Raw genomic sequence first — 26,638 nt, 5'->3', positions numbered from 1 at the left:
TTTTGCTCACCCTTTTTAAAGTGTGGGAAATGCAAAGATTCATATTATTGTGTTTACTAAACGATGCATCTGAAAATTCAACCTGAAAAGAGGACAATGGCTCTGCTGGGTGTCACACATTAACAACCACTGGGGCTCAAAACCTGCAGGCTGAGCCCTCTCACAGTAATTTATAAAAGTAAGCACCTCTGCATCACACACCACCACTAATGACAATATTTCAACACCCCCTCTGCAAATTACCACTCTGGTCACTCCAGAAGTGTTATAACTTTCTTCAGGCTCTTCTGCTTTGATCTGCAGAGTACCCAGAGCCTTGTGAGCACTCAGTTATTAGTACAGTGCCTTAATTTTCCACCCAGACATCATGGAGAAGAACACTCAGCCACCTGGGAGTAGAATAGGTTCACACAACCCTGAGATTTCTGAATGGAGGGGAAGAAATTAAACCTGCATTTCAAGTAGTATTTCCTTTCTTTCAGCTGCCTTTTAACACCAACAGACACAGCTGAAGAACTAAAATCACCACAACCACATGCTCATTCCCTACCAAAGGGCAAAGCTGGAAAACAGTTTCAGCCAACCTCCCAACCCTGCAGAACTTTCCAACAACAAATAAAGGGATTTTGTTATGAACTACCACCACCTGAGAGAGCATCCAGCTCCTTGTGCCCATCAGGAACTGAGTCACTTGCCCAGATCCCTCACACTGGCTACAGAGCAGTAATTGGGGCTGGCTAATGAAAGGTGGGCCCATCAGAGGGCAGCTCTGGGCTCCTGGCTGGCTCTCCTTTACGGGAGTTTGGGTTCCTAGCTGGCTCTCCTTTAAGGGAGACTTTGCTGTCAGCTGTACACAGGTTCCTGTCACAAGCACAGCCTCTCACTTTAGTTGCTACATGGAGTTGCTAAGAAGTGGAATGAACCCTAATCAAACCAGAAGAAAGTCAATTATTTCTGCCATGAAACATTTTCTCTTAGCACAGAAAGTTTTTTTAAACATACTCTGCTATCACTTAAAAGCAACCATCTTTCTGCAGCATTTGACTGCTCTGCTGTATAGCTCTTTCTAGCCGTGATAGAACAGCATTAATTGTCTTCCTCCAAAGATGGGATTGCACATCACTAATCACGACGGAACTCTCTAGGGATGGAGCAAGGAGGTTTTATGCAAACACTGCTAAAAAGACACTGCAAGACCACGTACAATTCAGTCATGATGTGAAGGAGCTCATTTTTCCTACAGGAAGAATTCTGTTGTATGAATTGCTATGATCCTCATTGGATGTTTTCCCACCTGCTTTTCTGGTATTGCTTCTCACTCACTCGTGCTATGAAGTAGCCCTTCCACATCAAAGCCTGCTGACAGGGGATTGTTCTGAATCACAGAAGTTTAAAACCTTGAAAAGAAAGCTAATTCTCAGTTTTTACCAGATGAGGAATAATCATATTATAATCATATCCCTTAATCATATCCCTTAACGAATCTCTACCAACACATCTGCTATGACAGGATGAAAACAAAACATTGAATAGGTCTCCTGCAAGATATGGATCACTGAGACATTGAAAACTAATCATAAATACAATTCAGCTTTCTTTAATAAATGAGTTTTCCCAAAATGAAACTTGTATTTATGGCAACATTCAGTACTTCATTAGTGCTTTCCATAAATGAAAAAGAAACAGCACCCCTAAATTTAGGGTAACTGAACTTGTTTGCCTCATATTTTTTTAAGCAGGAAACACATATATTGTGCATGCTGTGTTTACATAGTTTTTGCTTACATGTTTACAATTGGTTTCGATTGTCTGTACAGAACCACCCAGACTAAAATTCCTTGGAAGAATACATATGAACACCCCCCTTTCATAAAGCAAATATTAGCACTTTTGCTGCAAGAAGAAATAGAGCCCATTCCTTATTCTGTCATTTGCATGAGATGCACAGCACTGTCTCGTCTCTCATCTGTACCTCAATTCTTCACTCCATTAGACCAGTCAGCTCCTAGTAACCATGAAGGAGCAGCAGATCTGAGCCAAATTTGTTCTGAAGGGGCTTCTAAATTGGAATAGCCTGAAAATAACTGCTGTACACAATCTCTTAAAGAAAGTGTTCAGTGACCTTGGGCCAGCTACCAGTAGTTATCTGCCCACTCTTGTCTCACAGCTAAATCAGCTTGATTCACTGAGAATTTAACTCTAAGCAAAGGTAGTTATTTGCAATTATTTTCAGGTCCATCTGTTGCCTTGTCTCTGTACCTGCTTTACCCAGGGCATCTGTACTTCACAGGCTGCTTCCACCTGCTGCATAGACTTTATTTATTTCAGGTTCTGAAGGAAGGCCTGGTTTTACCCAAGTACACTTCCCAGGTCCTTGTGAATAGCCTCAGCTTTTTGTAAAGTTTCCCATGAACAGAAAACTGATTTTGATGACCTCCTGATACATCTCTAAGGAGCAGGTTTACACCTCACCTTTTTTGCATGGATTTACTATTCCAATCCCATTTTTAGACTGAGAAAACTGGCAGAAAGCAATACCTTTAAATACTTGATGCTGAGTGTCTGTATTTTTTAGTACGCCTGGACACACAACTTAAAAAAACAAGGGACTAACCAAAATAAACTGAATAATGGAGGATGAATAAATAGAGTATCTGATGCTCAGTTAGCATGTACCAAAAGACAGGGAGAAGGATGGAAATGGTTTAGCAGTACTGCAGATCTGCCCCTCACTCTACTTAGTTAACTGGCATTTGGGTGGGGACATGGGGATATTTACCAGAACTACAACCTGAGAGAGAACATAAGCTTTAAAGATGCTGTCCTGAAGGGTAGATGTGTTTGGAGAAGGACTTTTGCAGTCCTCAGGCTGACAGCCAGACCTTGCTGAGTGGCCACCAATGGTCACCAGGGCAAAGTGGACCCTGCACAGGCAGCCAAACACTCATCCTTTGTTCCACCGTGCTCTGCGTGGGGAGGACACTAAATGCTACTCTGGAGTAATTGTTTATGAATCATTGATTAGCCACTGTCATCAGCTCTGACAAAATGGTTTTCCAAGTACCAACCCCTCATCACAGCCTATTAGACCAAATGGCTGCAAACAGAGAGAGCTGCAGCTCCCAAAACCAGTTGGAGAACGACTGGGTGGAATTAAATCAGTGAAGGGCAGGAAGACAGGTCTGCTATCTGCAGGATGAAACAACTTAGAGGTACAATTTTCATGCTAGAACCTGCATTTATTACTCTGCAGGCTATCATGAACAAAGCAGCAGAAATGATGGAACATTATCAGACAATAGCTCCAAGAGTGTTCAGGCAATGCTGTACCTGTCTGGACACGGCTCAACAAACCAGTCCGTGTGGCCAGGCAGAAATGTCTGACCATCAGGGCAAACATGCACTGGGAACAGCAAAACAAGCTTTAATGCATGGGGGTAAAAGAAGTTTCTGGTTTGCAAAAGGAAAATGAGATGTATTTTTAAAGGGCGTCAAGTTCCTCTGTATGGGGTTTTTTTCTAATGAAGTGATACAGTCAGTGTTGTACAGCAGTCAGTGCTGATTTAACTCAGAGTTTGTGCTCATTGTTTTACTTTAAAAAAGAAGAAAAAGAAAAAAAAAAAAAAAAGAAAAGCTCAAAGGTTGTTTGATTGTACTTCAAGACCCCAAACATGATGGGTTTATCACTTCTGCTACTGGTCTGTTAAGGAAGGCATTGGCTTCACCTGATAATCACTCTGCAAATAGACCAGATTCTGTTAAATCAGGGTATTTGAGGAGCTGATCCTCCTACAGTGAGCAAGTAGGCAGAAATAACATGAAAAAAAGATTTCTCAAAGCATATTTTATTTAGGAATTAACTGAAGTGCTTTCCTAGTGAAACACCTGTGCTAAACTTCAAGCTATCTGAAATTGATTATTGCTAATTAATTACCTGCACACACACTGTAATGGAAGTATGGGCTTCCTTCCAAAAAACGTATTTACCATGAATTTCAACGAAAGCTGTATCAGCTCTCAATTTTCCTAACTTTTAAGAAGAGATTTTAAGATTCAAAGCAACTTCTTACATCAGTAACATGACTTTCAATAATATCATCTTGTTTCCCCTGAAATTCAGTATTTATCAACATTATTCTAAACAGAGTTACTTTTCAACCTCTCAGAGCTAGACAAGAACACATTCCCAGTCTCTTACATCTTGTGCTGGAATTATCTCAACTTTTTCACTGCAAAAATGATTAGCTCATTAAGAAAGCATCACATACATAGGAGCACACAAAGAAGAATTTTCTAAACCCCCAATACTAAACCCACAAAGCACTTTATAAACCTTTCTGCAGAGCTGCCCTGTTAGGAGGATGTTGGTGCAGCTCTCTGATGAAGAGCAGGTCAGTGTCCCAGCAACCCCAGGAGCTCTCAGAGCAGTCCCACTGCAGCAGGTGCACACGAGGTGTTGCACATTAACCACTGACCACAGCAATGGTTTATCTTGCTATTTCGTGAGGGATTGCAGCCAGCAAACTGCTGGTAGGAATGGCTGAACAAACTGTCTTCTGCAGGGTACCCAACACACCCTGAAAGGCAAAGCCAGCCTGCCACAACCCAACCCACAGATAGCTCTCCAAGCAATTCAGTGACCTCCTTCCTCAAGACTGAGAAGCACACTGTGAACTGGGTGATCAGCTCCTGCTGAGCCTCTTCTTGCCAGGATCAAAGTGTTTCCCTCCTGGGTCACACCAACAAATTCCATGTGCATGTACTGCATATTCCATTTGGATAGAAACAGTCTTTTTCTGAGCAGGGCTGAACATTGCACAAAATGCAAAGCTGTTATGAATTAACTTTTTGTCCCCTTTCTGGAAATATTGGTATTTCATCACTGGATGAAATAAAGATCACCTTCTGAAGTTGAATTGGCAAATAACTATCTATTCCTCCAACTTTTTATTCCTAGTAAATATATAATATAGAAGCCAATTATAGTTTGTGAAATTTTTAGGTTTTGGGTAAAAAACACAAAAAAACCAAACCCGAAGTAAATCTCTCATTCAGTAAAATCAGCTCCCAAAAACCCATTCCAAATAAACATGGTCTAGTTACAGAGAAACTTTTTTAATTTCCGCTCATTAAATGACCACCAGCGAATAAAGTACTACATCGTATTATATAATTAATATGTAAGTGTTATATATAAAACTATCAGTATCACAGAATCAGTTTTTTCAAATTACCAAGAAGGCAAAATCTTGGGAAAAACACTGAATTGCTTTAAGGTTCACCATCTTATCACTTCTTGGGCAAGTGAGAACACATTCATGAAGATAAAAATGAAGGAAGCAAACAAACCCAATCAAAAGTTATGTCTCAAGTGGGCAACATTTTAAGTCCCAAGACAAAGTTATTTCTGCAGACCCACCTGAGGCAACATTCCAGCTGGATCACACAGTTCTAGGCAGCACCAGCTTAAAAAGGCCAAACTATTTAAGAGATAAGAGAGCCAAGTCTCTTTCTCATTGATAACAGAAGGATTTGTGTAACAGCCACCTTCCACCTGGGTCACCCTTACCTCGTGATAGGAAATGCCTGTGGCTTCCAACTTTTTTTTTCTCTTTAAGAGTCTGTCTTATAAGCCAACTATGCTTACATATATTCCTAGATTTCCACTAGGAAGTAGAAAAAAGATAAACTTTGCAAAAAATAGTATTTTTAATTAGGAGGATTTGCATCTCTTCACAATTGATCTTTTTGAAAGAATTGCTGTTGTATTTCCGAAACAGCTAACTATTAAACTAAGTTTCCTGCTGGATGATCCACAACACAGTAACAGACGTCTGAAAGGTCTATTAAGTTCAGGCAGTTTTCCAATTTGTTCAGTTATTATCTTCTCTGAAAACAGACTCAAGATATACCTAAGAAAATTTAAATACAGCATTTAGCATTTATTGCTTTTAATCCCCATCTATCACTGCATCATTTCAGTGAACAGAATTACTCATACTCAAACAATTGCAATTATATCTATATATATCCCCTAAGTCAGAAAACCTATAGCTTAAGGATGTACTACACTTTACATTATCTGTAGTACTTCTAATATGAAAAATTTCTCCTTTTCAGAGCAAGAAAAGAGAAACAGCAGTTGGACTACACACAGGAAAAAACCCTGAGACACTTAGTGAAGAGGAAGCCTGTAACATTTAAAAGGGTTTGAGGCTTTTTCAGAACATGGTATTTAAAAATGCTTATTTAAATATATGTTTGCTCTGGAACCACACAATAGCAACCAAGTTTACACAAACCCAGGCTTTGGAGCTTAAATCAGCTCTGGCTGCTCCTGTGTGCCTCATGGTTAACATCTCACCCTTGCCATCCCACAGCTCTGCTGGGAGCCTTTGCCCTGCCAGGAGACACAACCAGCAGCCACACCACGAGCCAATTCATCACTCTCTCCACACTTTTCCAGTGAGAAAAAAATACTACCATGGACTGGACTGTGACAGCTGAGAAACTACACATACACCCTGTCAGCCCTGCCCGGGGACAGTAAACTCCAGCAGGGAGAAGGCAGGCAGCTGGGGTCACCGACATCCCAAAATAGTTGCAACTGAGACTCCAGAATTTAAAAACACATCTTCATGGTGATTCCAGCAGAAAAGCCCCAGCAAGGCAAAACCCAGCACACTGGAAATGCCCAACTTTTCAGGAGGATGGTGGTGTACCTTTAACTGACAACACTGAGGTCAGCAGCTCAAAATTAGTAAGATAACACTATTAGTTGTAAAAATTGTAAAGTTGAGTACATACGATTTTCAGGCTTTTCTCTAAATTTTCTTTCCTATCCCAAGCCTTTGAAAAATAAAGTTGAATATTACCTCAGCTGAGAGAAAACCCAAGTGCTCACCAGAGCTGGAACTATAACTGTCTAGTTTACATCAGCCAAGCTTACTGATAAAAATCCCCCAGCATTAGCCTTGCATTTTTATTCTGTAATATTGGAAACCCACTGTGCTCTGTATTAGATATCCCAGACCATTCCCTACAGCAGTCATCTATGCAGCTCCCTGGAGAAGAAATGCAAGATTATTTCTTACAGCATTTTTTCATTTTCATTGCCCAGTCTAGTTTTATGGGACCCCAAAGATGGGTATTTCCACCACGATTCCTCTTGGGAAACTATTCTGTTCAAATAATCTATTGCTGTTGGGGTTTATTTCCTGGCATACAGCCAAAGTGATCTTTTCCCCTTCTCAGTTTCACTCCATTACTCTTACTCCAACAAATCACTGGCATGTGAAAGTATAGTAAATGAAGATATTTTCTCCCTAAATACTTCAGTTACACGCAATCAAGAATTCACTAAAGTGAAAATGCTAATCTTAACTTTCTTCTTTCCACTTGAAGCAGAAGTTTGTATTAGCTAACAGAAAACTGATTTCAATTGCAACAAAAAAATATCTTTCTCTAGCAGATCGACAGCTAGTCTGGGGTGGTTTGGGTTGTTTTGGTTTTCTTTTAAAATGTGTAAGATTTGTGAAAAGCACTGGCCTACACTCTCTGGGGACAGGTGCTTTCATTTGCTGCAAAAAGCTGTACAGAGCAGCAGAATGTTCTCCTCATTAACCTCTGCAGACTGGCATCACCTGCAAAGCTCACATGGAATTGCTACAAGTGCTTTCAGCAGGCAAAAGCTCATACTCACAGATGTTGTCAGGAGGGGGGTTGATCATTCATTTGTTGCCCTCTCATGCCAAACCAGGGGTCACATTTGTGCACACAGCTGCATCTTGGAAATTGTGAGAGTCACAGTTCATTTCAGGCCTGTTCTATGCCTGAGTATCAGACTTTGAGCAAAAAATAGGTGATACTTTTAAGGAAGGAAACAGAGGGAAAAAAAGCCCAAAACTCAATTCTGCCAGAGGACCAAAGTGCATTTGATGCTAATTTGCCCCAACAGTCTTGAAATTGAACTAATCCACAACAGCTGATTAGACACATCCCAGGAAAGACAAGCAGGTCAAGAGGTAGAGCTGCACACACACTTGCTTTGGTGAATGTGAAGCAGGAATCTCCAAAAGCCATCAATGCGAGCAAAACTTGACATCTCAGTACTGGACTGCAGCTCACCTGGCTTAGACCCACAGAGATAAAGACAGAAAATCCTTCAAGTTCACAGAATATTTGGAGTTGGAAGGATGATTGAGTCCAGCTCCCAAACTAATCCAACAGAAACTGGCTTCTGAATTTCAAAGGCAAGTAAAAAACTTCTACCATTTTATGGTTTAAAAACCACCCAGGTACTGTTTTGCTTATACCTTTGGATTTAATAACCCCATATAATCTGTTAAGATCCCTTTTTCCACCACCAAAGCAATTCTAACTTGGGCAGTTTCCTCTAAGTTTCCCCACTTACAGCACAGTCCCAGTTGCTCAAGACAAGAAAATTTCCCAAGTAAGTAGTAAGGCAAAAAGGCTGGCACAGGCCTGTCGGGGTGGCCTGGCTGTGGGGTAAATAGATTTGGTTTCATCTCGGGTGCTGCCAAACAAGGCAGACCAGAAGCAGATGTGAACCTGCTGCTTTCTGCCTCCATCCATCCATTCATCCATCCACAACCCTGCTGTGAATCATCCCGAGGCCACCTCGTCACACACCGAGCAGCAGTGCCTGCAGTGTCACCACACAAAAGTGCTCTCCCAAAGCAGAAAAACAAACAGAAGGAAAAAATGCAATTTACTATCTGGAAATCAAGAAGTCAGCTAACACTAAGTGACGAGCCTCGCTTTACAAGTGACTCTGGAAACCTCTGAAGGCTCAGACACTGTAATTTATTACTAACCCAGACTAACACTTGATGATGTTACTGCCATATATCTTTCCCCTCAGCACTCAGTGAGCAGAATCTCACACTTGTTGGAGGGGATGGCACATTTCCAAACACAACTGCTATTTAAATCATTAAAAATGATGCCTGCCCTGTAAAACAATATTCAAAACCACAGACTACAGAATAAATGTAGATTTTGCTTGATAATCTTATTAATATAACTAATCATAGCAACTAACTCTGGATAAAAAGTTTACCACACACAACTTTTGAACAGGTTACTCCCTATGGAAGCTTTCTTTCACTTCTACTTGTATCATGCTTTCCTTCGCTCTTCCCTCCCTCTTTTTTTATTTTTTAAAGGCAAAACCCACATTTCAGGGGAATGTTACTAAAAAAGGGGCTTTTTTTACCATAAGCAAGACAGGAACTCCCCTAGTCACAAGCCTCTCATGAGATGCAACAGCATTAATTCAAAACTTTCGGATTTATTTACCATGTTTTTTCCCCTAGATCAACCACCTGCCTAGAGGATTTTGCAAAATTCGCAAAAAATGTATTTATGCAAACTTCTTCAGTATAAGAAGTTTCAGTTTCTTATAAGCAATATGACCCACTGCAACAGAAATATTATTCTGCTGCCATTTTCAGTTTAAATTTGCTCACTATATGCACATAAATAAACAAAAAAAATCTACCTTGACATATTCTGCAGAGATCAGAAAAACCCACTGAAAATAATTTTCATACATTTTATTCCTCTGAAACCACCATATGCCAAGTGCAGTGCCAGACCCAGGAGTGAGATCACACCCACTTGGACAGCCAGTACAGCAATGCATTACATTAGCCTGCAATCACACACATCAGCCAGACTTTGGACAACTTCATCTCCAGAATAACATTTTCAGAACTGAAATAATAGGACTTTAAATAAAAGTTCATACAGACTCTATGCATAACTTTCCAAATGCACGAAAAAAACCCCTAAAAATAGGTATGAATCCAGATTTACACAAAGAATTGCTGCAATTAACTTTGCACACAGCACAGATGCATTAGTTAAAATGACTATATTTTGTCCCGTTACAAGAACACTTGTTCAACTTGACATGTAAATATTAGTGTGCCCATTGGTGTATCTGAGGCTTACAAAAAGGAGCTAAAATTTAATATTTTCAATATATATTTCTCCATCCCTGAAGCTGAAGCAAACGGTTTTAAGCACTTGTTATCTAAACTCATTACAAAACAGTTCTGGTTTTATCTTCTAGAGTTTCGATTGCAAACAACTAACTCTGAAATTAATCTCAGTTAACAAGGAATCCATATATGTTTTAAAATTTAAGAAAAACTGCCACCAAAGAGTGCTGGTTTTGTTGCTGAGATAATGTCTACAGACTAAGTAATTCAGAGCCCTGTTGTGTTCAGTGCTGAAGACAGTAAACATGTGTCTCCCCTAAAGAATTTAAAGAAATTAATAGCTAATCTGAATAATTAGATTAATATATTAAACACTTGAAACAACAAATTACTAGTGTTTAGATTTTATTTTAACTCAACTCAGTGATTTTTAACTTAAACTCTGTGTATGGAAATCATCTGTCCTTCACAGGCTACAGGCCATGCTAATGGAGAAAACAGATTCATCAATTAGAAACCGAATAGGAATAAAGAAAGCCAGGAAAATGAAAACTTTTGTGAAGTTTTCCAAAGAAAAAGTCAACATGGAACAGAGAGCTAGAAAGTAGGACACCGGAGGAGAAAGTTATACCAGCTATTCCTCAGGCCAGAGGAGTTCTGCACCTACACCTAATTTCAGTTTTCAGGAAACAACTGCTGATGCAAACCCTTTTAGAGACACCCAAGTCTAATTAATTTGCTGAACATTCAGTACACAAGAAAACAAATCATTTGAAAGAAATCTAGTGCAAGTCATCGCCTCCCCCCATTTCCTTCATCTCCATTCGTGGCCCTACTCATGAATCGATTTTGCAAAAGACTTGACCAACTGGTAAGTGAGCTCTTGGGAGGGGACAGACATTAAAGGAACAACCAGGAAGGAGGCCAAGAGAAAGCTTGGCTCCCGAGTTTCACCCAGTGATCCTTTCTACTGCACAACAATAAGAGGTTCCCACCCCATGAACTTTGGAAGTTTCCCAACTGCCGGAGACATTTACTCCACCAGCAGCAGCACTGCCTACGCCAAGAGCTACTCTGCTGCCTTCTCCCTGGCACACAATTGCTTTTTCTTTCTATAAAGCAGCCAGGTAAATTACACATCAAATGATACTTCACCTTTGAACTATTTAAGAATTCAAGTCACAATAGAGCGCAAGGAGCAAATGTCACACGAATGTCACGGTGGATGAGCTGATGCAGACTGCTACAATTAAAAGTAGCATGTGTAATATTTTTCACCAAAAAATCAAGTGATAAATGGCTTCTGGGAGATGCAAGGCAGTATAAAGGATAAGTAATCTAATTCAGGGAATTTGGACATGTGAGCTCTCTGGATTATTCCATGCCAATGACTTTCTGAATCAGCTGAAAGAGTATCTCACTTTCCACTACATTTCCCAAATGCTATATGCAAACACTCATCACAACAACGTTGACAGATACATGCATGGTTGCAAAGTGATTTCTTGTACAAAACATAAAAAACCTTGTAGCTGATAAAGAATAATTTTAAACCAGGCCACCAAAAAACGCATTGGAAAACTATTAAACTTGGATAAAATGGAACCAACAGAGTTATAGTTGAGGTTGTTCAGGTTAAGCTCTTTCCAATACTGAACACACACTCCTGCCAAAATTCCACCACACAGGTTGAATAGCTAAAACATTACCAAAATCCCACATTTATGCAAAACACACAGCCTGTAACACAGTTATACACACTACTTGGGAAACTCACTGAACTGAAGCAAGCGACCATCTTCTCTCAGTTAAGAACTGTTACATCTAAATTACCACCACTAAAATGCCTCCACCTCACACAGAGTTCCAACATATCTCCTTTAAGTACCGAGCACAACCTGAATGAGAGATTTCCTACTCCCATTTGAAGGGACAATTCCACTAGGAAGCCTTTTGATATGAGTGGGACAAGAAACAACAGAACGTTTTAAGAACATAAACTGAAAAGTTTCTCAGGAAATTAAAGAAAGGAAGGTCTCTTGTGAACATGCACTTATTTTGTAGAGGGGACAGGGAATCCTGGAATAATGGAACTGTTTGGGTTGGAAGGAAACTTGAAAACCATCTCACTCCAACTCCCCCGCCATGGGCATGGATACATTCCTCTACCCCAGGCTGCTCCAAGCACCATCCAGCCTGGCCCTGGACACTTCCAGGGATGGGGCAGCTTCTCTGGGCAACCTGTGCCAGTGCCAAGAGGTAAAGCACAAGAGCCTCTCGGAGAGCACTGGCATCAGACAAGCACTGAGGCAAGTGCCTTCTGTGTCATCCTAAAAATGCAGGGCCCAGGTCAAGCACAACAAAATGCAGTCTTCATGCTTTGATCAGAAGCACAGTATTTTGAAGATTCCAGGATTTTATGACTACAAGCATCAGGCTGCTGCTTCTGGGAAGAGTAACAATCTCACTTAGACTTCCTTAGTCTCCACCAGGTTTTGCTAATCACACAGGAAGCAGACTGCTTTTGACAAGGAGACAGAAATGCCCATAAGGAGCATATGAACCTGTCACAAAAACTGTGAGAAAAAAACCACCAAAAATATCCACTTGTCATCAACAGGCAAATATAACAAAAAAGAAAAAAGCAGGCTGAGGTAGTTTTTTTATAAGGAAAGACACACAGAAGCCCAAGCCTGGGCATACCACAGAGCCTGGAAACATTCACCAGGACAAATTTCTAATTACCACCACTTCTAGAAGGGCATGAGATGCAAAGAGGAAAAAAGTGAACAGATGTGAAGAGATTGTATATGAAAGGCTGGGGAAAAAAACCAAATGCAGACAGAAAACCTGGGAAGAATGAATGAATGAATGAATGGACAAGTTAATCAGATCTATGTGCAAGTCAACTGTTTACCTATTGCTGTCCTCAGCTATTTCTTCTCCACTCTAACTTATGTTGATAATGACAACTGGTTTCATTCTCTCTCCAGTATATTTATGTTTAGGTGCTTTCAAAGGCACATAAATTAACAGAGAAACACAACCTACAGAAAAAAAAAAAGAGGAAAAAAGAATAATTTTAAAATATATGATTTCAATTGAACATGCAAAACTGTAAACAGCATGCACTGACAGTTGAAATCAGTGACTAGGGCCAGAAAAAACTACTTGGTGGCTTTTCAAATTCATTTTATATTTGTCTATAGCATATACTAGTTTTTAATAGCAACAAGTAGCTTGCGCCGCCTATGCAAGTACAGAATGTAATTCTTTATTTTCGCTGACAGTTTAAAAGCAGACTGCAAAGTACCGAAGTTAAAAGTTTGGCAGAAAGCTGTTTCAAGGGAATATAACACCAAGGATATTTCTGGATATCTAAAATCTCAGATTTGCAGGAGAGAGTTAAAAGCAACTTCTGCTGATGTACCAAAGGCTGACAAGTTTGCAGCTTTATATACAAAAGGCATATTGTTTAAAAATTATTTTCCCTTTCCTGTGTAAATATCCCCTTACAGAGTGAGGGGGAAATACCATGCAATAGAGACACACTGGAAATCCTTCACAAACATTTATGGTTGTCCTGGCCACACGTCCCAGAAGGCCCAGAGAGAGAAACCAGGTAAAATACTTTCAGAAGTGACAGTAACTGCTAAGTGCCCCTCTAAAAAGGGATATTTATTTCCAGAAATAATAAAGCTTTTAGTAAAAACAGAAAAAGGCAAGTTTGTTGGGGTTTTTTTTAACCTTTTTTTTCTTATGGTTAAAACAAAATGCTTTGGCAGTCATACAAATGATTTAGCTCAGAACCAATGTGGTAAAAATTCCTGTAACCATATGGGATAGCTATCAAAATAATGCTTTCTGCAGAGCTGATAAGAATAAGGAAGGACCCAGCTTGACTCTGTCACAGATTGTTCTTCCTGGCAGGAGGCTCGAAACAATCCTTTTTGTTCAAATCCTATTTTAATAACCCAAAACACCGTTTAAGAAAAGAACTTAAGAATACATTCACAAAGCAAAGCCCCGTTTTAAAACAGATTGCTGATTTCAGTATCCTGCAGTTCAAAAAACACCGAGAGCTCATCGACACCGCTCACGCCGCTCCCTTTGTTTTGCTGTTTTCCATTCTTTACGGTCTTTCTCACCTACTTCTGCCCCCGAACAGCCTCAGTGTGATGCAAATTCCCCCGGACTCCCGGGAATTTCAGCAGACGACATCATCAGGTGAAACCCAGCCTGAGTCAACTCCACTTCCTGAGCGCGGCTAAGATGGAGCGCGCAGCCGGCGGATCCAGGGCAGCTCTCCGCCACACCATCCCCAAACTTTGCCGCAGCCCGAGCACGGCAAACAGCCTCCCGGCCAACCCACCCACTCCACACACGCCCCCCTATTTTGCTTTCTCACAAGCCGTGAACTTCCCCAAACACACCGCCCGGGGGGTGCGGAGGGCACGGCGGGGAACGCCGCGCTGCTGGCGGGGCTCCGGGGCCGAGCGGCGGGCAGCGCTCCGCCGGGGCCTGCAGCAGCCCGGCGGGGATCGCCGCTTTCCCGGCTCGCCGGAGCCTCGCACGGCGCACAGCCCGCACCGCCCGCCCCGGCCCGGCCCTCCCGCGGCACCTCCCGGCGCTGCCCCGGGCCCGGGGAGCAACAAAGGCTTTTCCCCGGACCCCGCTCCCCCAGCCCGGCACGTACCGGATCGCGGCGCTGGCGGGGCGGCGCGGCGGGGCTCATTCCGCCGGGGCGGGGACGCTGTGACGGTCACCGGCGCCCGGCGGGAGGCGAAGGCGGCGAGCCCGGGCGGCGGCGGAGCCGCATCGCTGCCCGCGCCGAGTCCCGCTGCTGCCGGCCGTGCCCGCCCCGCGCTCGGCACCTCCCGGCTCCGCACGGCCCCGCGCCGCTCCCGCTCCCGCCGCACTTCCGGGAGCCGGCGGTCACGCGGCCGCGGGACGCGCCGCTTCCATCCGGGAACGCGCGGGGCGGGGCGGGCGGGCTGCCCGGGCACGGGGTGAGCGAGAGATGCCGGGCGAGAGCTGCTGGCTCTGAGGGACCGAGGCACCTCAGCGGTCCCTCAGCGCACGCAGGGCCACCCCAGGGCACGAGGCTCAGGATGGCGGCCGGATGGCTCTGGAGTGTCTCCGCTGAGGGAGACTCCGCAGCCGCTCCGGGTAGTCTGTTCCAGAAAGAAGTTCTTGCTCGTGCTCAGGTGGAACTTGCTGTGCCTTGCCGTGTCCTCTTGCCCGTGCGGAAGGATGGAGCAGCTCTCCTGAGGGGCTGAGAAAAAGGGATTGTGCAGCCTGGGGAAGAGAAGCTCTGGGGTGACCCAATTGCGGCCTTGCAGCCCCAGAAGGGAACTTACTGGAAAGATGAGGCAAGACTGTTTACAAGAGAGCGTAGTCACAGGGCAAGGGGAATGGGTTCGGATGGAAAGAGTAGGTTTAGATCAGATATTAGGAAAAAAAAATACTGTGAGGGTGGTGAGGTTGGCCCAGGGTGCCCAGAGAAACTGTGGGTGTGCCATCCCTGAGGTGTCCAAGGCCAGGCTGGGCAGGGCTTGGAGCACCCTGGGATAGTGGAAGGTGTCCTTGCCATGGCAGGGAATGGAATGAGATGATCTTTAGTGTCCTTTCCTACCCAAACCATTCTATGGTTCTATTGCTTGGCACCACCAAGAAGACCTTGGCTTCATCTTGGCGCCCTCCCTTTAGAATTCATCCACATTGACAAGGTCCCCTCTCAGCCATCTCTTCTCAAGGCTTAACAGGCTGCTCAAGGTTCCAATCCCCCAGTCATCCTCACTGCCCTTCTCTGGATCTCTGCTCTGATGGATTGGCAGGGCTTCCCTAAGGACTTCCTATTTTATTTTTTTTTAATTAATATTTAGGTTTTCAGATGAAGTTGACCTGGAGTTGACGCTCATGAGCTCCATCTGCTTCCCACTATTGGGTCTGGAGCAGAACCCAGTCCTCAGTGGCTGCTTCCCCATGTACAGGGCTGGTGTTGGGCTCTCAGCTTCTCACCTTGCTGAGAGAACCTTCTCTCAGGCTTCTCACCCTTCTCTCAGGTGTTGGGCTCTCAGCTTCTCACCGTGCCCACAAATCTCCTTGCTGACACAGACACGGGCTTTGAGCCCTTCAGTCCACAGCCCCTGACCAGGGCTTTTCTGCTCCCTCCACATGTTCACCACCCAGCAGTTCTGGGAGCTGTGGGTCAGATCTGTTTCCCTTAGACCCAGGTGAATTTCTTTACATCATTGAAGTAGTTGCTTCTAAAAATAAACGGTGTGATAATTTGGAAGTTACATACACAGTACTTCAAAATTCCCTGTGGAGGGCTGAAAATAAAACTTAAGCAATATGTTTTGCTTTGTTTTTCAAACAAACGGCATTAAAGAAAACATCCTCTGTGGAGACAATTAAGACCCAGTGACACCTTAATTGCTTCTCTTGAGAATGAGCACTAAGAATACACACACACAGCATTGTGCTGTGTAAGGATACCCAGCCTAGCAAGGTCTCAAAATCGATACAACTGCATTAGTGAGGCTCAGAGCCCTGGATAATTCATCCTGCAGAGAAAAACTGCACTGACAGGGCCATGCTGCCTGTGGTAGTACTAGTTCTCTCAGAACTATTTCAGGAACCAGTTCAGCATTGCACTGTATTTTCAGATGTCTCAGCGTTTTTTGTTTATTTGGAGTCTTTTTCATACCAGCCCTTGCAGGAGATAGCTTTACATCCACAGCCAGTGTGTACTCCATACACTGAGCAAGATCTTGCAGGTGGACCAGGCTGCTTTTATGTGGCAAATTGCTTAGAAGAAAACACAGTAAACATTTGTCATTTGTGTGAAACACAAATAGAACACAGAGTATCAGGACGTTTGGTGTCGTGAGCTGAATAGTTCCATGATTGGAGACACTGGTGCAACTGGGAAGTGAAAGATGTCCATTCTTCCACAGGGCACAATTCAGTCACTCTTACTGGAAATCAGGGGTGCATTCCTAGTTGTAAGGGGAGAGTCTGCAATGGGAATCTTAGGATTTAAATAGAGTAACTTAGAAAAACAGTGTGTCGAGTGAATCCTTGTATCTAGTAACCATCATCTCTCTTAAATCCCACTCTAGAGAAAGTCTGCAGAGATGGATCATTATCAGAAGTTGTGGAAAACATGCATATTTGCCAGCAGTCAAGAGGTGAGATTACAGCTCATGCATCCCTTGGGCTGAAAAGTTCTTTTGCTCACCCCCAGATATACAGTATTGTGGGGGGTGTGGGCACATGCCACAGCAGGGTGTGTAAGTGGTGACCAAGCAAAGCAGCTACCACCTTCCAGATCTGGAGTCTCCAGTTGGTTTTAGCAGAAGTTTAACTTATTTTCCTGTGCTTTTCACCCACTGGTCAGGCAAATTCCCTGCTATTCCCCCTCAGATTCCCATTTTTGCACCCTCTCAGTGCTAAATTAAAGTGCCCCAGGTGGTGTTGGCCTCTTGTGTACCATTAAGGTGAAACTGTCACATCAGGGCGCCTTGGTGTGGTTTGCATTTTGGCAGCATTTAGTGGGTTAATTGAGACAAGTGATCCTTCATGCCAGATGTTTTACAAAACACAGAGTTTATAATCTATTTAGGACAGAAAATGGTAGAGAAAAACAAGTCAGGGTGAAATGGTTAAGCACACTTCCAGAAAAAAGATTTTGGCAGAGACCAGAGGGAGGACAAAACTTTCCTGGGTCCAGAGGGAATACCCTGGTCATGCTTCCTCAGACCAGGCAGGAGGACTCACAGGAATATACTCTTACAATATACACCATTTTCTGGCAGGACATTGGTGGTATTTATACTTTTCAAGGTTTTTCACAGAAAGATGCCATGTTAGTTTATTGTCCTAAATAAAACCTAATACTAAATGTATTTAGTTTCCAAATAACAGCCTTGGAAACTATTTCTAAAGAAACTTGAAGAAAGCACAATGGCTGTTGTAGTTGTTTTTAATTGTACATACAGCCAGCAATACTGACTCCTCTATTTAGACTGCCCATCACTTCTAATTATGAAAAAGCTCTCATTGCACACATGTGTGGGAAGGGTTGTTTCATGTGGAAAACCTATGAACATGTCATGATTGCAGCAGGGACCATGAGCCTGGAAGTAGTAGCAGCTGTCAGAAATTAAAATCAAGAGAAGAAATCCACTGTTGTAGAAGTTCTTTCTTCCCAGGTTCCACTGGGATACAGCAAAGCTTCCACTGCACTGCGTTATGAGTCCTTCAGTATGAAGTCCTCATATATGGAATGGAATGGAATGGAATAGAATAGAAATATAGTAGAATAGAATAGAATAGAATAGAACACAATAGAATAGAACAGACATTTCAGTTGACAGGGACATACAGTGATCACCTACTCCTGCTGATGGTATTTCTGGACTACAGTCAGTCTGGATCCGTTCTTGAGAGACTTCTTCAAGCACCTTACCTAACAGTTCTTAGAGGTTTCTTTACAGAATAATTATTTTTAAGAATATTCCTGGAAAGGGAAACATACTAACAAACAGTTACAAAAGGATTAATATTTGGAGATTTTAAGTGCTCCAGTCTGGGCAGGCAATACAGTGTGATCAAGTTTCAGGCTGTTGGGACTTTCACCATAGATAAACCCCTCAAAATACAAATTCTGTCTGCTGTAATATTAAACATCATATTTCCTGTGCTTCTATATGAAATAATTTATTCTAGGTTATTGATGAGATTTCTTCAGCCTTGTTTTGTGATACGAGGTGAGCTGAATTCAGCTGCTGCACATGACCATGTTGACTCTCAGGGCCTGTAAATAGATAGTTTTTAGTATTACTCTCACAGATTTAAGGGAAGTACTTGCATATGTAAACATGAATTGAAATGATTTGTAAAGTGCAGTCATGAGTGGAAGTCATTCTCCACCCAATAAGCAGTCACATTTCAATGGTGAAATTATATATCCTAATTAGAGATTCATCATGAAAGTCTTTGAGATATTTCTGGTGAAAGGAGCCATTTATACACATGCATGTAAGCAGATTGCTGCAATAAGTTTTCAAGACCCACAACAGGATTATTTCAGTAAAATAACATTTTTGGAAGAAATTAAAGACAGGAATATTAATTTAATCTATTTTATTAATCAGTGTAATTATTTTATTAACATATTCTAGAAAAATCAATGGAAAACAACCAAATAGAGGGCTAATATCACATGCTTTCTGCTTTCTTTTCCTGTCTGCTGTCCAAATGTGAGCACTTTCTGGAGGAATCATGATAAATCCGTAACATCTTATTTCATTCAACCCTATTTACTTTTACAGAGCCAGCAGACAACACTGCAAATGTACTGCCAAGATGTATGGGTGACTTTGCATTAAGTAAATGCAAAGGCAGATCTAGCTGATATGAATCACAATTTTATGGGCAATTTTAAAAGAGTGAAAAATTTCAGCAGGAAAGTTTTTAGTCTTTTTATAATATAGTGGCTTCAGAATTTGAATTGCTTTTTGTAATTTAAAGTTCCAGGGCATTCAGATATTACTCAATTTAGAGTGACTTTTCCTCCTTAAATTCTTTTTATGTTTTCCTAGACTTCCTTTCTGAAAAAAAAAAAAAAAAAGAGAACTGTTAAGTCACAACAAACATCTAATTTCCTACAAGATAGTGATACAGCTCTGAAATGATTCAGTAATGTTTCAACAGAATGGGTTTTCTCTTGAAAAGGTCAGTGTTTTGAAGCCAGCACTCTTCACTGAAATATATGCTAGTTTAGCAGAAAGGTTTTAGCAAAGATGCAGTTTTTCCTGAGAGAGGAGGGTGACATTGGAGGAGTGAAGTGTTCCTTCCAGTGGCTGCAGCACACAGCCTGTCAGTGGGGAGTGAGTCACAGTCAAGTCTATTTTTCCTGATTCAGTGTGAGTTTTAATCTGTCTTTCACCACAGATAAAAACTTAACCACCAAGCTACTGTAACCACCAAGTCTTCTCTGTTTATACTTTGTGTAAACAAACACTGGTTTTAGCAGAGACTTGAACTTGGGACTTCCAAACTTTGCCTGAGCTCAGCAGCTGCTGGGTGTGAGCTTCCCTTGCTTCCTCCATTAAAAACAAATAAATAGACACTGAGAAGATTTTCATGCAAAATATGAAAACATTTGAGTTTTCTAACTTTCACAAGACAAATGTTTCCCAAATAGTTTTAGTCAGTTTTTCAACACATTTTAATTCAAGAGATGCTTATATGTTATTAGCTTTAAAAAAGAATTATTAAATAGAATTTGCTTTGTGTTGTCATGGTTGTTTCCCTCAGTTTCCCTTTCTGTGTTTTCTCGATTCACTGTTATGCCTTAAAATAGAGAGTAAAGACTTCAAAGAATGTATCCACTGAAAACTGGTGGCAGCACTGCATGACAGTAATTTTTCTGCAGAATGAGGAGCTGCAAATCACTGACCACCTTTGTTTAATTCCTCCTCAGTATTTTCTAATGTGGTATCACCAGTTTCTCATCAAAAAAAACCCCATATTTCTTTCAGTCATGCACCCCAACAAACCTTCTGGTTCTGTAATTAGTTTTTCTTTATTCATATTTGCCAGAACTGTACAACCTTGATGGCTGTGTAACTGTGTGCTGAGTCCCACGTTTTTTCTCCTTTACTCTCCCTTCACTGCCATTGTGGGATCACTGAGGGTCACAAGTGAGGTGGCAAACCAGGAGTATTATTTGATGTGCTCAATAAGTCACAAACCTGACAGCCACTACTGGATGTGCTAACATTTTTTGTAATAGTTTCCTCAGGGAAAGATGATTTTCTTTTTGTTTCTTTGTAAAATTAATAGACTCTTTTCAGATCTTGCTAAAGGATGAGAAAACCTTTTAAAGTTCTTTACAAATAAGCATTCCTCTCCTTTTCCCCCAAAAAAGTAAAATCCAACCCTGTGTTTTTAAATGTTATGCCAGATTTCTCCTCCTCTGCTTCCTTCTGCTCTCCAAACAGCACTGAAACACAAAGGGGCTTCCCTTCTTCAGACTTCAGAGAATGTGGAAACTTCTTTTTATACCAGAAAGCAACAATAAAGAGCAAATTTTGCTTTGTGGCTTGTGCTCATAAATTTGATAATGATGCCAAGAGCACAGTCTTTTCCTCATTTCAATACCAAGTAGCTTTTAAAATGGCTTTAAACATAACTTTCATAGAGGGAAGAAAGCATGAAGTTCTTAATTTTCTGAAAGCCCCCAACATCATCATTTATAAATGGAGATATGCCCAACATCTGAACATGATTCAGCTGGCTCAGAGAGCCCATGAACAGACTCTCAGAAGAATCAACAGATTCTTCACTGAATGAAGATCAAACTGCTAAGGCACATTCAGAGGAAAAGCCACACCTCAGTTCAGTTCTGACAGGAAGACAAGTTGTTTTGAACTTCAGTACCCTTTTTTGGTTGTGAGATTCTGTGGTGGTGCCTCTTGAAACAACCTCCTGCTTCCCAGCTGATAAACAAAATCCTTAATTACGCTGCTTGCAAGAGTATATTTCATTATTAATATTCCCCAAATTCTCCTGAGTTTCATGACAGGACTTGGCTTAATTGTCTGTATACATGGTAAAAAAACACATATTCCTTCTAACATGACATTTTATAGGACTGAGCTCTTCTGCCATACTTTGCAAACCAAAAATTTTTAGCATGGAAACTTAATAAAGTTATGTATTTGTGCACTTATAGTGCACTAAGTACACAACTTTTAATAATGACTAAAATAAAACAGCATTGTCATTTTACCTATTTTTTACACCAGCCAAATATGCATAAATAGGTAACTGGATATTTACTGATTTTTGCACTATAATTTACCCATGGATTTATGAGTTACACTTGAAATTGCCTATTTTGCTCAGTTCTGCATAATGCACTAAAATTCCCATATTTTTCTTAATCTTTTTTTTCCTTATTGCACAATATTTTGTTAGGAAATCATACATATGGGAAAAAATGGATTGGTAGAGAAATATTAAATGGAAAGCTCATGCCTTCATGTTTTTCACGTGACTTGACCTCTGTTAATTGAGAAAGTTAATTAATCCCTAATGAAACATGCTTTTACTGTGTAGCAAACAGCATTTTTGTTTGACCATAAATTGTTTGGGTTTTTTTTTCTGACAAATTATTCTACTGGCTCTTTTTTTTTCATTTTTCAATTTCACCATCCCCACAAAAGTCATAATTTATACAGCTTTATTCACCACTACTACCTATAATTAATCTGGTCAGATGGTTTTAATAAAATTTAAGTAGTCAAAGTGTAAGACCGTTACTATCCTCCAAAAAAAAGAATTGTTAAAGTGTGCTGGGCCATGTACTCCAGATAATAAGCAATATTAGATGTATATGTATGTAGCAGTATCTTTAGTAGTCAAAACAACACATGTGCAATAAATGTGAGTTTCTATTGGGAAGTCTCCTAAGCAGAATGATTCCTGAATTTTGCTGTAAGGATACAGGTTCACTGAATTTCATCTCTAAGAAATACTGGAGATTTGCATAAGATATTCCCCATTCCTTGTGAATAGATGTAAGGACAAATGGCATATTCTAAATACCAGGAAAAAAACCAAACAACTTTAAGGATGATTGGAAGAATCCCAATGCAAATGCTAAATACCAAGCTGGGAACACAGAGCAGCCCCGTGGTGATTTCTAACAGAGTTATGCCAGATATTTGAAATTTTGATGAAGCAAACCTCTTCATTTTAAGGCAATACAAGTGTTTCTTACTTATTTTTCATTTCTTTCAGCATCAATTTAGATTCAACACCTTTTTACATATCAATATGTTCTGTAAGTACTGTAGTTCTCCTTAGCACAGATTTTGCACTGTTGATATTTTCATCCAGTGCATTTCTCCTCATTGGCAAGCATTTAATGTCTCTAGACATACTATGATTCATAAGATGAATAACTTCCCCTTGCTCTGGGATTCAAGAGACCAGCATGGCAGTATCCTATTCCTAGAGCAAAATCTGATGAATAATGTAGTATGACAAATGTATTACTCAGTGATGGAGACCTTCTGGAGTCTCATCAGCAGCTTAAAACTGCTGGTCAGGAGAAGGTAGAGTAAGTCAGCTAGTGGTCTTCTGAGTCAGATTATACAGTGGTAAAACAGTGTTAGAAGCATTTTGCAGTGCTGTAATTGGATTCAAACTTCATTTGAGATTTTAGCTTTCAACTGCTTTACCAAATGTACATAAGACAAATGGGAATTACTGGAGAACATTATACAGCAAACTCTCATGCACATTATGTTTAGGTCCAAATCCCACTTTTATCAAAAGGTGAAAGTAACTGATTTAATTTTTTTTTTTAACAGTCTATTGACACCTTGATTTGGAAAGGTGTGGTATTTTCAGTAATTGTTACATCATAATACAGCATATTTACATGTGGGTTCATTCTGTATATCTTCATTAGAAAGGAAGTTTCCATAGTTTTCCCAAACATATATTAAAAGCCCAACTCTAAAAAATGTCTTCTAAGAACACAAGGGTCAGATTTATCATCTCAAACACCTGTTTGGCCCTGCAAATTTTAAGAGAAGAGAAGGTGCCAGCAGCATCTCCTCCAAATGAAGAGATTCACAGGAAGCCATGATCTCATAAGCATGGGATAGCTTGAGGCTTCTCTCTGAGTCATCTCTCCCTAATGGCAATTTTAAGGTCACTCCTGAATATGCTCAGTTTATTCTGGAGACAAGAAACAATACTTGGCAAGAAAGAAATGAGAGATCAATTAGCACAATATATGACTGTAGTCCAGTTAATCAAAGTGCCTTTGAAATACTTTTTATTTGCAGCTTTGGTATTCTGTTGTTCTAGAAATTGATTCTAATTTTTCTTTAGAAGGAGTCTGAATTCCAGAACATCTGGATGATTTAATTATGGTACTTTGATCAGTCTTCATTGACAAAGCTTCATCAACCATTACTGAGATTGATTTTTTTCTAGTTTTTATTTCAAAAATTTTATGCGAGGAAGACCTTTCACAAATGTTAATTCCTTGGAGTTACAGGCTAACTCAGAGCCCAGAACAGAGAGGGAAATTTCCAGCTGTTGATCTCAGTTAATATCACCTCACACTTGCTTCATGTTCCTTGGCTGCTCATGTGCAAGGAGGTGGATAGCTCTTATCTCTAAACTGTGTGCACCTTGTCTCAAATGTTTATACCAAAGCTTGAGAATTTGGCTCTTTTCTACCTAAATGAACAATCACAAGAGGAGCTTAAAAAACTGGTTCATGAGAGTTCCTCATCAGTGGCAAACATATTTACTTTTGAAGAAGTATTTTGAGAAATGTGGATGGTAGTCTTGTGTTTCTATTCTTACTTAAAAAGATAAGCCTGTCAATATTTTTCTTTGAAATAAATGAAAAACTTTTCCATTCAGCTGGCCTCTTTATCAGAGAATTAGTTATTGAATGGTCAATATTGCTCATTCTTCTCTCCGTGCACTGGATAATAGAGTACAGATACAAAACAGGGCTTTCAGAACAATGGGAGAAGAGAGGGGGTTTGTGCAAACTCATTTTGCAGATAAGGGAAGCCTCTGAGGACTTGGGCCCAGGGCTTCATAGTCTGGAACTGCCAGAATGGGTCCTGGGACCACATAGGGACAATGCTGAAAAAGAAAAAAACTTGTGCCCCTAACACTACAAAATTTTATTCATAGCCAAGTTGCAGTTATACAGTATGGCCTGCTGGTTAAAAAAGCCTTAATTGGCTCTTTTGAGTCTCAAACAGCCTGAGAGGTGCAGATCCTGTGTGTAACTATGGCTGACCGTGGTGCCTCACCTGAAAGAAAGAAATTACGAGTGGTGTTAGTGCTACCCGTGAAGATAAGGCTGAAGTTGAGCAGCAATTATGGCTGAAAACCTGCAGCTTTTGAAGGTTTTTCAATTCCTGTGCTGTAAGGAGCCTTTCATGCAAGTAATAAATTGGATGGCACTTAGATGAGGAGTGCAAGTTGAAAGACAGAAGAGCGGAGAGCAGACAGTACAAATCTAAATGCGCGGCTGTGACGTTTGCCACAGTTCTGGGATTTCTGTAAGTAGCAGATAAAGAACAATTCGATTGTAAGGCTCGAGCTGTTACTGTTCAGCATTCCCAAGATGAAATTTGATGTCACTGGGCAGATTTATGGCATCCACAACATGGCAGGAAGTGCAATTAATAAGGCAAAAATGCAACACCTACAGAAAGTGGTGATGAAAAAAAATGAAGATAAAATTGTTTTTCTTCTTCATTTTTCTTTTATTTCTGTATTTTGCCATTGTGAAGCAAGGACATAAAATGACTGACTCTGTTACTAGGAATAATGCCTGAAATACTGGAATAAGTAATTAGTGCCTCATGAGAACTGTGACCTGAGACAGAAAGAGGCTTTAGAGTGAAAAGGATCAGAACCTTAATAGCCATTAATGCAGAACAATTACAAAAGTTCAAGGTAAAGGAACAGGGAAGCAGAGTAGGCAGACACTGTCTGAAAGAGCAGGCATTTGTCTTAAGGCAGAGAAAAAACAAAAAAGCAGGAACTAAAACACTCAGCCTACAATATTGCTGAGTGTTATGTGGGCAGAGGAAATACTCCAGGTTTGTTCCCTAAAGAAAATGCAAAGTGAAGCACGTGCAAGTAGCCACAGAGGCTATGAAGAAACACAAGTTGTGTGACAAGATTCTCCAAATAAACACTCCTTATCCAGAAAATAACATCCTGGATGTTATTTTGCCACTTAGCTGTAAGGCCAGTAACACCCTGGGTTCTGGCTGAGCAGCAGAGCTGCAACCTTAATCCAGCAACACTGATAAGCAACTGATACGTGACCATGAGAAGAGAACTTCAGCCTTGCAGGACCAGTGGATTGGCTATCAAAAAATTCATCACAAGATGATAAGTTGTTGTCTGAATCTTGGAACAACTGGCAAAAAAATATACCTTCTCTTCCAAGAAAACTGCCTCCCAAAATTGCTGAATAAATCTCAGATGATCCATTAACTTGATCTACCTTAGAATGTTTCACTCTAAAATCAAATTGAGTTAATTTTTTTCTACTTTTTTCTTTTACTTTAAAGTGACTTCCAAAATGTTGCCTAATGAAAAACGAAAATGAAATGATTATATAACCTAGACACAGAATATTTCTTAAAAAAATGTGTTTTCCCTCATTATCTGCCATTTTTTACACATACTGAGACAAAATATAACTCCAAATCACAAATAACTTGGGTTCTCTTCAGTATTTTGGCAAATAAGAAAGTATTTGGCCAAGGGAATCAAGGAACATGTGCCACAATAATGAAAAAATGTGCCTTGATATTGAGTAGCAGGCAGAATTCACTGCTCTGGAATAAGGAACTGGTTCCACTTTCCACATGAGTGGCAGGACAAAGCCTGGGTTGACAAAGCTGTCCAGAACCAGAGAGCTTGCATGTCCTCTGTTTGGGAATGTTGTGAATACAAAGCCCTCTGTGAATTACTGTGTTATATTCACACCTCACATTTTTACAAACCCCAGTATTTGTTCTAACAGAGCCTCACAAGTGACACAATTACAGAAGTAGACTAACAAACATTAAAACTGACAGAACATAAAA

At 40.8% G+C, this 26,638-nt stretch overlaps 1 protein-coding gene and 1 long non-coding RNA gene across 5 annotated transcripts in view; one reads left to right on the top strand and one right to left on the bottom strand.

Annotated features, from left to right (window-relative positions):
- The window catches only part of SPOPL (speckle type BTB/POZ protein like), a 32,030-nt gene extending 17,122 nt beyond the window's left edge, over nt 1-14,908 (bottom strand). For 2 of the 3 annotated variants that reach the window (XR_014853541.1, XM_085067132.1), the window contains exon 1: nt 14,665-14,908. The gene's annotated coding sequence lies outside the window, so the exon portion shown is untranslated. Of the gene's footprint in view, nt 1-12,885; nt 13,016-14,664 lie in introns of all 3 variants that reach the window. The other variant, XM_085067133.1, reaches the window with a different exon arrangement.
- A 54-nt stretch (nt 14,909-14,962) lies between these two features.
- The window catches only part of LOC146434921 (uncharacterized), a 90,951-nt gene continuing 79,275 nt past the window's right edge, over nt 14,963-26,638 (top strand). For both annotated transcript variants that reach the window (XR_014853309.1, XR_014853310.1), the window contains exons 1-2: nt 14,963-15,175; nt 17,096-17,164. This is a non-coding gene — a long non-coding RNA (uncharacterized LOC146434921). The remainder of the gene's footprint in view (nt 15,176-17,095; nt 17,165-26,638) is intronic.

Source organism: Lichenostomus cassidix, chromosome 7, assembly GCF_008360975.1.
Source record: "Lichenostomus cassidix isolate B80296 chromosome 7, HeHo_3.0, whole genome shotgun sequence".
Lineage (NCBI taxonomy): Eukaryota > Metazoa > Chordata > Aves > Passeriformes > Meliphagidae > Lichenostomus > Lichenostomus cassidix.
Note: the sequence above shows the minus strand (reverse complement) of the source record. Positions and strands in the feature narration are given on the sequence as shown.